Raw genomic sequence first — 13,574 nt, 5'->3', positions numbered from 1 at the left:
CACCTCATTCACACACCATTCGGCACTGTTAGTTAGTCTCACATCTTGCTACCAACACCCCTGTTCATTTCCAAACATTTAAGTTCATCCTAATTGAACATTCTGCTCATACTAAGCACGAGCATCTACATTTCTTCCACAAGGCAGGAGGGAGAGTCAAAGAAGGTAGAGAGGCAAAAGAAAGAGGAAACAACAACAACAAAAAAATGACAGCTAGGAAGCAGCAAAAGGAAAAATAACCTTAAACCAAAGTAGAATAAAGAATCAGACAATACCACCAATGTCAAGAGTCTAACATGCCTCCCCTATCCCCCCCTCTTATCTGCATTCACCTTGGTATATCACCTTTGTTACATTAAAGGAAGCATAATACAATGATTCTATTAGTTACAGTCTCTAGTTTATGCTGATTACATCCCTCCCCCAATGCCTCCCCATTTTTAACACCTTGCAAGGTTGACATTTGCTTGCTCTCCCTCATAAAAGAACATATTTGTACATTTTATCACAATTGTTGAATACTCTAGATTTCACCAAGTTACGCAGTCCCAGTCTTTATCTTTCCTCCTTTCTTGTGGTGTCTCACATGCTCCCCACCTTCCTCTCTCAACCGTATTCATAGTTACCTTTGTTCAGTGTACTTCCATTGTTGTGCTACCATCTCCCAAAATTGTGTTCCAAACCACACACTCCTGTCTTCTGTCACCCTGTAGTGATCCCTTTAGTATTTCCTGTAGGGCAGGTGTCTTGTTCACATAGTCTCTCATTGTCTGTTTGTCAGAAAATATTTTGAGCCCTCCTTCATATTTGAAGGACAGCTTTGCTGGATACAGGATTCTTGGTTGGTGGTTTTTCTCTTTCAGTATCTTAAATATATCACACCACCTCCTTCTTGCCTCCATGGTTTCTGCTGAGAGATCCACACATAGTCTTATTAAGCTGCCTTTGTATGTACCGGATCGCTTTTCCCTTGCTGCTTTCAGGATTCTCTCTTTGTCTTTGACATTTGATAATCTGAGTATTAAGTGTCTTGGCGTAGGCCTATTCATATCTCTTCTGTTTGGAGTACGCTGCGCTTCTTCGATCTGTACTTTTATGTCTTTCATAAGAGATGGGAAATTTTCACTAATTATTTCCTCTATTATTGCTTCTGCCCCCTTTCCCTTCTCGTCTCCTTCTGGGACACCAATGATACGTACATTATTGTACTTTGTTTCATCTTTGAGTTCCCGGAGACGTTGCTCACATTTTTTCATTCTTTTCTCCATCTGCTCCTTTGCGTGCAGGCTTTCAGGTGTTTCGTTCTCCAGTTCCTGAGTGTTTTCTTCTGCCTCTTGAGATCTGCTGTTGTGTGTTTCCATTGCGTCTTTCATCTCTTGTGTTGTGCCTGTCATTTCCATAGATTCTACTAGTAGGTTTTTTGAACTTTTGATTTTTGCCGTATACATGTCCAGTGCTTCCTTTACAGCCTCTATCTCTTTTTCAATATCTTCTCTAAACTTTTTGAATTGATTTAGCATTAGTTGTTTAAATTCCTGTATCTCAGTTGAAGTGTACGTTTGTTCCTTTGACTGGGCCATAACTTTGTTTTTCTTAGTGTAGGTTGTAATTTTCTGTTGTCTAGGCATGGTTTCCTCGGTTATCCAAATCAGGTTTTCCCAGACCAGAACAGGCTCAGGTCCCAGAAGGAAGAAATATTCAGTATCTGGTTTCCCTGCGGGTGTGTCTTAGAAAATTGCTCCACCCTTTGATGCCTCGGGTCACTGTGCTTTTCTGCCCAGCAGGTGACGCCTGTTAGCCTATAATTCTTGACTGGTGTGAGGAGGTATGGCCGTGTTCCCCCAGGCTCTGGGGTCTGGTTCTGAATGGGAAGGGCCCCACCCCTTTCCTCCTAGAGAAGACAGACCCCTCAGGTGGAGGTCATTAGCATTTCAATGGTCTCGCTCTCTGCTTGTGGTGTCTCCACCCTTCCCAGAGTCACAGCCCTGGAAACTGAAAATGACTGGGGCTTTCTCCACTGAGCTGAAAAAGAAACAGATAGTCCCCTTCAGACCCAGTCCAAGGCGACCCTCCGGCTCTCCCAGGTCAGTCGTCACCCAAAGCCTCTGTCTGTTTTTTGGGGCTGCGTACCTGTAGTGAGCAGTTCACACTCGCTACTTAAAACCCCAGTTGGAGCTCAGCTGAGCTATATTCGCTTGCTGGGAGAGAGCTTCTCTGTGGCACCACGAGGCTTTGCAGCTCGGGCTATGGGGGAGGGGGTCTCCCGACCTGGTTCCGTAGGTTTTACTTACAGATTTTATGCTGTGTTCTCGGGCATTCCTCCCAATTCAGGTTGGTGTATGATGAATGGATGGTCTCGTTTGTCCCCCCGCAGTTATTCTGGGTTATTTACTAGTTGTTTCTGGTTTGTTGTAGTTGTTCTAGGGGAACTACTTAGCTTCCACTCCTCTCTATGCCACCATCTTGCCCCAGGATCTATTACAACTAAGTTTTTCAGCATGCTATGGTTTTGTCTGATTTACGGCCCTGGACAGTGACTGTGCACCATGTTCTAGCAATCATTCAGCCATTTTGATTATTTAATATTTTGACACATAGTTGATGAACTGCAGAATCTCAACTTTTAAATCAAAGATAGCTCAAAACTGTCATCTTATTCTCTCTTGGCTCCCAATAACTTTCTTTAACTTCCAATTTTTACTATGACAATGACCCATTCCCTAGTTATATTAGTGTCTACTAGAGCCCCCCAAACTGGGCACAAAGAGGTACTCTAGGGTAGGGTCTTCTGCTGTGGAAATGGAGGCAATCCCCACGGATTAAAGGTGCTGCAGATTTATACTGAAATGAACTTTAAGCGCTCTACTCTCAAGACCACTATATGCATGGGAAATTTATCTCCAGGGAACTGAAGATGCTAATAAAACAAATCCTTTATGGAGACAAAAGAAAGAAAAAGTGAATTTCAAGGACATGTTCATCAAAGACTCACCAATTACCTCTTAACTTCTCTGAAATATTACTTACAAATTCACAGGGCTGAAATATTACCAGTATTTGCATCCACGTCACAAAATTCAAAGCAATCAAGCATTTTGCATTCCACTGCTGTATAAGGTGAATTAAGACTTACGAAATGAAAATAATCCACTGCTTTTGCTGTTTATTAGGTTTACAAAAACTGTACATTTTTTTTTTCTTAAGAAAAAGCATTAACTTAGTACTGGTATCAAATAGACTAAACATTCAACAGGAAAATATTGATTTTTATTTTTGCACGTTATTCTCAAATACACAATTACAATAATGTCACACATCCCTAAATGATTTTCTTTTTATGTATTTTACTTTTTTTACAAATTGTACAGAGGGAGGGACATACAATATTTAATAGGATATTTCTACAGAACAATAACTTATATTATGTCCTTGTAAAAATCTGTACCTCTTTAAAACATTTAACTGAAACATCCATTTTTTTAGCTTTGCTTATCAAAAGTGTTTTAAGAATTAAAACTAGGTTATAACTAATGTCAGTACATAACAGTGACTACAATTTCATTTTCTCTTTATACAGACAAATACATTTTATCATATTCACTTGACCAAACCCTTAAATACCTTTTAAAGGTTTCAATATTGTGCTTTAAAAAGAAAAGAACTGTGTATGATTCCAGACTATGTAAGAGAAATATGAGGTGTGTCAAGTGTTGTGTTCTTTATCTTTCAGTTTATTTAAAAAAATATAGTTAAATGACCAATTATTTATATCTTCTGTACTAATTTTACAGGATGTTTTCAAATTCTTAAATTTCCACTTTCATTTGGGTGTTCTCTTTGATATTATTTCAGGGAAAATAAAAATTAAGGGAGGGAGGCGGGGCAAGATGGCAGACTGGTGAGCTGTATGTTTTAGTTACTCCTCCAGGAAAGTAGGTAAAAAGCCAGGAACTGCGTGGACTGGACACCACAGAGCAATCTGTCTTTGGGCATACTTCATACAACACTCATGAAAACGTGGAACTGCTGAGATCAGCGAAATCTGTAAGTTTTTGCGGCCAGGGGACCCGCGCCCCTCCCTGCCACGCTCAGTCCCGGGGGAGGAGGGGCTGTCAGCTCCAGGAAGGAGAAGGGAGAATTGCAGTGGCTGCTCTTATCGGAAACTCATTCTACTGATTCAAACTCCAACCATAGATAGACTGAGACCAGACACCAGAGACTCTGAGAGCAGCCAGCCCAGCAGAGAGGAGACAGGCATAGAAAAAAAAACAACACGAAAAACTCCAAAATAAAAGCAGAGGATTTTTGGAGTTCTGGTGAACACAGAAAGGGGAAGGGCGGAGATCAGCCCTTGAGGCGCATATGCAAATCCCGAAGCAAGGCTGATCTCTCTGCCCTGTGCACCGTTCCTTAATGGCCCTGGTGGCTTTGTCTATTAGCATTTCAATAACCCATTAGATCTCTGAGGAGGGCCGTTTTTTTTTTTTTTTTTTTTTAAATCCTTTTTGCTTTTTCTAAAACAATTACTCTAAGAAGCTCAATACAGAAAGCTTCAAAGAATTGAAATTTGGACACGTCAAGTCAAGAGCAGAACTAAGAGAGCTCTGAGACAAAAGGCAATAATCCAGTGGCTGAGAAAATTCACTAAACAACACAACTTCCCAAGAAAAGGGGGGGTGTCTGCTCACAGCCACCATCCTGGTGGACAGGAAACACTCCTGCCCATCGCCAGCCCCATAGCCCAGAGCTGCCCCAGACAACCCAGTGTGACGGAAGTGCTTCAAATAACAGGCACACACCACAAAACTGGGCGTGGACATTAGCCTTCCCTGCAACCTCAGCTGAATGTCCCAGAGCTGGGAAGGGGGAGCAGTGTGAATTAACAGAGCCCCATTCAGCCATCATTTGAGCAGACTGGGAGCCTCCCAACACAGCCCAGCAGCCCAGAACTGCCCTGGGGGGACGGCACTCACCTGTGACATAGCACAGTCATCCCTCAACAGAGGACCCGGGGTGCACAGCCTGGAAGAGGGGCCCACTTGCAAGTCTCAGGAGCCATACGCCAATACCAAAGACTTGTGGGTCAGTGGCAGAGACAAACTGTGGCAGGACTGAACTGAAGGATTAGACTATTGCAGTAGCTTTAAAACTCTAGGATCATCAGGGAGATTTGATTGTTAGGGCCACCCCCCCTCCCCGTCTGCCCAGAAACACGCCCCACATACAGGGCAGGCAACACCAACTACACACACAAGCTTGGAACACCAATTGGGCCCCACAAGACTCACTCCCCCACTCACCAAAAAGGCTAAGCAGGGGAGATCTGGCTTGTGGAGAACAGGTGGCTCGTGGACGCCACCTGCTGGTTAGTTAGAGAAAGTGTACTCCACGAAGCTGTAGATCTGATAAATTAGAGATAAGGACTTCAACTGGTCTACAAACCCTAAAAGAACCCTATCAAGGTCAGCAAATGCCACGAGGCCAAAAACAACAGAAAATTATAAAGCATATGAAAAAACCAGACGATATGGATAACCCAAGCCCAAGCACCCAAATCAAAAGACCAGAAGAGACACACCTAGAGCAGCTACTCAAAGAACTAAAGATGAACAATGAGACCCTAGTACGGGATATGAAGGAAATCAAGAAGACCCTAGAAGAGCATAAAGAAGACATTGCAAGACTAAATAAAAAAATGGATGATCTTATGGAAATTAAAGAAACTGTTGACCAAATTAAAAAGATTCTGGACACTCATAGTACAAGACTAGAGGAAGTTGAACAACGAATCAGTGACCTGGAAGATGACAGAATGGAAAATGAAAGCATAAAAGAAAGAATGGGGAAAAAAATTGAAAAACTCGAAATGGACCTCAGGGATATGATAGATAATATGAAACGTCCGAATATAAGACTCATTGGTGTCCCAGAAGGGGAAGAAAAGGGTAAAGGTCTAGGAAGAGTATTCAAAGAAATTGTTGGGGAAAACTTCCCAAATCTTCTAAACAACATAAATACACAAATCATAAATGCTCAGCGAACTCCAAATAGAATAAATCCAAAAAAACCCACTCCGAGACATATACTGATCACACTGTCAAACATAGAAGAGAAGGAGCAAGTTCTGAAAGCAGCAAGAGAAAAGCAATTCACCACATACAAAGGAAACAGCATAAGACTAAGTAGTGACTACTCAGCAGCCACCATGGAGGCGAGAAGGCAGTGGCACGATATATTTAAAATTCTGAGTGAGAGGAATTTCCAGCCAAGAATACTTTATCCAGCAAAGCTCTCCTTCAAATTTGAGGGAGAGCTTAAATTTTTCACAGACAAAGAAATGCTGAGAGAATTTGCTAACAAGAGACCTGCCCTACTGGAGATACTAAAGGGAGCCCTACAGACTGAGAAACAAAGACAGGACAGAGAGACTTGGAGAAAGGTTCAGTACTAAAGAGATTCGGTATGGGTACAATAAAGGATATTAATAGAGAGAGGGAAAAATATGGCAAACATAATCCAAAGGATAAGATGGCCGATTCAAGAAATGCCTTCACGGTTTTAACGTTGAATGTAAATGGATTAAACTCCCCAATTAAAAGATATAGATTCGCAGAATGGATCAAAAAAAATGAACCATCAATATGTTGCATACAAGAGACTCATCTTAGACACAGGGACACAAAGAAACTGAAAGTGAAAGGATGGAAAAAAATATTTCATGCAAGCTACAGCCAAAAGAAAGCAGGTGTAGCAATATTAATCTCAGATAAAATAGACTTCAAATGCAGGGATGTTTTGAGAGACAAAGAAGGCCACTACATACTAATAAAAGGGGCAATTCAGCAAGAAGAAATAACAATCGTAAATGTCTATGCACCCAATCAAGGTGCCACAAAATACATGAGAGAAACACTGGCAAAACTAAAGGAAGCAATTGATGTTTCCACAATAATTGTGGGAGACTTCAACACATCACTCTCTCCTATAGATAGATCAACCAGACAGAAGACCAATAAGGAAATTGAAAACCTAAACAATCTGATAAATGAATTAGATTTAACAGACATCTACAGGACATTACATCCCAAATCACCAGGATACACATACTTTTCTAGTGCTCACGGAACTTTCTCCAGAATAGATCATATGCTGGGACATAAAACAAGCCTCAATAAATTTAAAAAGATTGAAATTATTCAAAGCACATTCTCTGACCACAATGGAATACAATTAGAAGTCAATAACCATCAGAGACTTAGAAAATTCACAAATACCTGGAGGTTAAACAACACACTCCTAAACAATCAGTGGGTTAAAGAAGAAATAGCAAGAGAAATTGCTAAATATATAGAGACGAATGAAAATGAGAACACAACATACCAAAACCTATGGGATGCAGCAAAAGCAGTGCTAAGGGGGAAATTTATAGCACTAAACGCATATATTAAAAAGGAAGAAAGAGCCAAAATCAAAGAACTCATGGATCAACTGAAGAAGCTAGAAAATGAACAGCAAACCAATCCTAAACCAAGTACAAGAAAAGAAATAACAAGGATTAAAGCAGAAATAAATGACATAGAGAACAAAAAAACAATAGAAAGGATAAATATCACCAAAAGTTGGTTCTTTGAGAAGATCAACAAGATTGACAAGCCCCTAGCTAGACTGACAAAATCAAAAAGAGAGAAGACCCATATAAACAAAATAATGAATGAAAAAGGTGACATAACTGCAGATCCTGAAGAAATTAAAAAAATTATAAGAGGATATTATGAACAACTGTATGGCAACAAACTGGATAATGTAGAAGAAATGGACAATTTCCTGGAAACATATGAACAACCTAGACTGACCAGAGAAGAAATAGAAGACCTCAACCAACCCATCACAAGCAAAGAGATCCAATCAGTCATCAAAAATCTTCCCACAAATAAATGCCCAGGGCCAGATGGCTTCACAGGGGAATTCTACCAAACTTTCCAGAAAGAACTGACACCAATCTTACTCAAACTCTTTCAAAACATTGAAAAAAATGGAACACTACCTAACTCATTTTATGAAGCTAACATCAATCTAATACCAAAACCAGGCAAAGATGCTACAAAAAAAGAAAACTACCGGCCAATCTCCCTAATGAATATAGATGCAAAAATCCTCAACAAAATACTTGCAAATCGAATCCAAAGACACATTAAAAAAATCATACACCATGACCAAGTGGGGTTCATTCCAGGCATGCAAGGATGGTTCAACATAAGAAAAACAATCAATGTATTACAACACATTAACAAGTCAAAAGGGAAAAATCAATTGATCATCTCAATAGATGCTGAAAAAGCATTTGACAAAATCCAACATCCCTTTTTGATAAAAACACTTCAAAAGGTAGGAATTGAAGGAAACTTCCTCAACATGATAAAGAGCATATATGAAAAACCCACAGCCAGCATAGTACTCAATGGTGAGAGACTGAAAGCCTTCCCTCTAAGATCAGGAACAAGACAAGGATGCCCGCTGTCACCACTGTTATTCAACATTGTGCTGGAAGTGCTAGCCAGGGCAATCCGGCAAGACAAAGAAATAAAAGGCATCCAAATTGGAAAAGAAGAAGTAAAACTGTCATTGTTTGCAGATGATATGATCTTATATCTAGAAAACCCTGAGAAATCAACGATACACCTACTAGAGCTAATAAACAAATTTAGCAAAGTAGCGGGATACAAGATTAATGCACATAAGTCAGTAATGTTTCTATATGCTAGAAATGAACAAACTGAAGAGACACTCAAGAAAAAGATACCATTTTCAATAGCAACTAAAAAAATCAAGTACCTAGGAATAAACTTAACCAAAGATGTAAAAGACCTATACAAAGAAAACTACATAACTCTACTAAAAGAAATAGAAGGGGACCTTAAAAGATGGAAAAATATTCCATGTTCATGGATAGGAAGGCTAAATGTCATTAAGATGTCAATTCTACCCAAACTCATCTACAGATTCAATGCAATCCCAATCAAAATTCCAACAACCTACTTTGCAGACTTGGAAAAGCTAGTTATCAAATTTATTTGGAAAGGGAAGATGCCTCGAATTGCTAAAGACACTCTAAAAAAGAAAAACGAAGTGGGAGGACTTACACTCCCTGACTTTGAAGCTTATTATAAAGCCACAGTTGCCAAAACAGCATGGTACTGGCACAAAGATAGACATATAGATCAATGGAATCGAATTGAGAATTCAGAGATAGACCCTCAGATCTATGGCCGACTGATCTTTGATAAGGCCCCCAAAGTCACCGAACTGAGCCATAATGGTCTTTTCAACAAATGGGGCTGGGAGAGTTGGATATCCATATCCAAAAGAATGAAAGAGGACCCCTACCTCACCCCCTACACAAAAATTAACTCAAAATGGACCAAAGATCTCAATATAAAAGAAAGTACCATAAAACTCCTAGAAGATAATGTAGGAAAACATCTTCAAGACCTTGTATTAGGAGGCCACTTCCTAGACTTTACACCCAAAGCACAAGCAACAAAAGAGAAAATAGATAAATGGGAACTCCTCAAGCTTAGAAGTTTCTGCACCTCAAAGGAATTTCTCAAAAAGGTAAAGAGGCAGCCAACTCAATGGGAAAAAATTTTTGGAAACCATGTATCTGACAAAAGACTGATATCTTGCATATACAAAGAAAACCTACAACTCAATGACAATAGTACAGACAGCCCAATTATAAAATGGGCAAAAGATATGAAAACACAGTTCTCTGAAGAGGAAATACAAATGGCCAAGAAACACATGAAAAAATGTTCAGCTTCACTAGCTATTAGAGAGATGCAAATTAAGACCACAATGAGATACCATCTAACACCGGTTAGAATGGCTGCCATTAAACAAACAGGAAACTACAAATGCTGGAGGGGATGTGGAGAAATTGGAACTCTTATTCATTGTTGGTGGGACTGTATAATGGTTCAGCCACTCTGGAAGTCAGTCTGGCAGTTCCTTAAAAAACTAGATATAGAGCTACCATTCGATCCAGCGATTGCACTTCTCGGTATATACCCAGAAGATCGGAAAGCAGTGACACGAACAGTTATCTGCACGCCAATGTTCATAGCAGCATTATTCACAATTGCCAAGAGATGGAAACAACCCAAATGTCCTTCAACAGATGAGTGGATAAATAAAATGTGGTATATACACACGATGGAATACTACGCGGCAGTAAGAAGGAACGATCTGGTGAAACATATGACAACATGGATGAACCTTGAAGACATAATGCTGAGCGAAATAAGCCAGGCACAAAAAGAGAAATATTATATGCTACCACTAATGTGAACTTTGAAAAATGTAAAACAAATGGTTTATAATGTAGAATGTAGGGGAACTAGCAGTAGAGAGCAATTAAGGAAGGGGGAACAATAATCCAAGAAGAACAGATAAGCTATTTAACGTTCTGGGGATGCCCAGAAATGACTATGGTCTGTTAGTTTCTGATGGATGTAGTAGGAACAAGTTCACTGAAATGTTGCTATGTTATGTAACTTTCTTGGGGTAAAGTAGGAACATGTTGGAAGTTAAGCAGTTATCTTTGGTTAGTTGTCTTTTTCTTACTCCCTTGCTATGGTCTCTTTGAAATGTTCTTTTATTGTATGTTTGTTTTCTTTTTAACTTTTTTTCTCATACAGTTGATTTGAAAAAAGAAGGGAAAGTTAAAAAAAAAAAAAAAAAAGAAAGAAAAAAGACAAACAAGGAAAAAAAAAAAAAAGATGTAGTGCCCCCTTGAGGAGCCTGTGGAGAATGCAGGGGTATTCGCCTGCCCCACCTCCATGGTTGCTGACATGACCACAGACATAGGGGACTGGTGGTTTGATGGGTTGAGCCCTCTACCATAGGTTTTGCCCTTGGGAGGACGGTTGCTGCAGGGGAGAGGCTAGGCCTCCCTGTATTTGTGCCTGAGAGTCTCCTCCTGAATGCCTCTTTGTTGCTCAGATGTGGCCCTCTCTCTCTGGCTAAGCCAACTTGAAAGGTGAAATCACTGCCCTCCCCCCTACGTGGGATCAGACACCCAGGGAAGTGAATCTCCCTGGCAACGTGGAATATGACTCCCAGGGAGGAATGTAGACCCGGCATCGTGGGATGGAGAACATCTTCTTGACCAAAAGGGGGATGTGAAAGGAAATGAAATAAGCTTCAGTGGCAGAGAGATTCCAAAACGAGCCGAGAGATCACTCTGGTGGGCACTCTTACGCACACTTTAGACAACCTTTTTTAGGTTCTAAAGAATTGGGGTAGCTGGTGGTGGATACCTGAAACTATTAAACTACAACCCAGAACCCATGAATCTCGAAGACAGTTGTATAAAAATGTAGCTTATGAGGGGTGACAGTGGGATTGGGAATGCCATAAGGACCAAACTCCACTTTGTCTAGTTTATGGATGGATGTGTAGAAAAGTAGGGGAAGCAAACAAACAGACAAAGGTACCTAGTGTTCTTTTTTACTTCAATTGCTCTTTTTCACTCTAATTATTATTCTTGTTATTTTTGTGTGTGTGCTAATGAAGGTGTCAGGGATTGATTTAGGTGATGAATGTACAACTATGTAATGGTACTGTAAACAATCGAAAGTATAATTTGTTTTGTATGACTGCGTGGTATGTGAATATATCTTAATAAAATGATGATTAAAAAAAAAAAAAAAGGGAATGAAGGAACTTTCCAGGGCGATGGAAATGTTCTGTATCTTGCTTTAGGTGGTGGCTACACGGTGTACACATTCAATAAATAAACATCATTAAATACTAAAGATCTGTGCATTTTACTGTTATCATTGTTACACTTTTTTTTAAACTTGGGCAAGTTAAATAAAATATTATCTATAAACTGAAAAAAAAAAAAATTAAGGGAGATTATAACGGTTCTCACAAAAAAACAGGCAGAGCTTTCAAGAATAGTACTGAGGGGCAACGAATCACACAACTGTAAGTTACTTATTTAAAAAAAAAAAGGCATGTTATAGGGGCCAAGAGGGTACAGGAATTCCAAATCCCATCCCTTGGCTTTGACTGGCATTTAAGATGGAATTCCTACCAGCCTAAAGCACTTGATTTAGAACTAGACTAAATCAGTCTAGCACTTCAGAGGCTTGCCCAACACCAAATATTTAGATTTCTAGCCCTATAATTATAGCTCCTGAATACAAATATCCATATCAAAGAGAAAGGTGAAAGATAAACCTTGACAGCAAGGAGGGGATGGAGCACCATAGTGGAGAGACAAGGCAGCTATCAAGTGGGAAGAAAATTTCTTATCTCCCACAACATGCCAGATACATAGGTGCCAAGAGCCAACGTAAGGGACCCCAAGAAGTATTTTCTGTTCTCCAACATTCGTATTAACGTAACCAAATTCTAATTAACTATATTAACTTTTAAAATTGATGACTCTGATTCAGACCAATTTGTTTTAAAAATGTCAACTTTCAATGAAAAACAAAACTATGAAAGACTTGGTGATATTCCAAATAAGGCCTCAGATTTTCATTATGCACTTAAAACACACCTTTATCTTCTAATCAAAACCAACTTGAGTGTTAAATTTTTTTGTTTTTGTTTTTTTTTTAACATTTGCTAAACTGTAATTATCTAAGAAATAACAAAGCAGGCTGAATTTGCAAAGTGTTAAGTGGTAATCAGCACCCATTCTGGTACATGGGGCCATTGCTTCCCCCGTACGTGCTGAGACACAGAATCCTCTCATGGGCTTCTCACGGAAAACTGGGAGAGTTAAATCTGGATACTCATTAGTTTTCAGAAAAAAATAAAGGCATGAAGGTGAAACTGTATGAAAACATTCTATCTAGAAACATCTTAACTTCTATTTTTCAATTACTAAAGATATTTAAAAGAAAATACCTTTACACTTTAAAAATACTAGTGTCCTTATTTTCCTTCTAATTCTTCACCTGAGTAGTCTCTCTGAAGAGCATGAGTTACAAAATGCTCTCTCATGCATCCCTGGATCTTTCACGTTATTGTAAATTTAATACTTTTCGTTATAGACTTTAAACAACTACTACGCGGGATTGTGTGTGTAACTATGTAAAATAAGCAATACACACAGATACATGTCATATATATGTGTATAGATATATATAAGTCAGGGTACATTTACAGATAGAAAGTTGCACAAGAGCCTATAAGCCACAAATTACCTCTAGGAGAGTCCGAAATTCAGTCCTCAGTCTCATTTATAGCACACAACCATTCCAAGACAAAGCAGCACAGACAGAATAATAAAAAATACAACAGGATCGAGTAAAATTTTTCAGTAAGTTTCTCTAAAAGTTTGCTATGCTGACAAAAGATGTAAATACTCCAAAGAAAGCCAAAAGAAGTATATTTTGTCTGTTAGACAGAATGAAAATTAAACACGAACCCAGCCACTGTTCTTTACTCAGCAATGCTAGGGATGCAAAAGCTCAAATGGAAACTTACAATGTCATGTGGTTTGAAAACATTAAACTAGACAAATAACTGACTTCCGGATCATGATAATTAGACCT

At 39.2% G+C, this 13,574-nt stretch overlaps 1 protein-coding gene across 1 annotated transcript in view; it reads right to left on the bottom strand.

Annotated features, from left to right (window-relative positions):
- The window catches only part of LOC119523721 (zinc finger X-chromosomal protein), a 725,297-nt gene that overhangs the window by 616,283 nt on the left and 95,440 nt on the right, over positions 1 to 13,574 (bottom strand). The window lies entirely within an intron of this gene.

The sequence above is a fragment of the Choloepus didactylus genome, chromosome X, assembly GCF_015220235.1.
Source record: "Choloepus didactylus isolate mChoDid1 chromosome X, mChoDid1.pri, whole genome shotgun sequence".
NCBI classification, from domain to species: Eukaryota; Metazoa; Chordata; class Mammalia; order Pilosa; family Megalonychidae; genus Choloepus; species Choloepus didactylus.
Note: the sequence above shows the minus strand (reverse complement) of the source record. Positions and strands in the feature narration are given on the sequence as shown.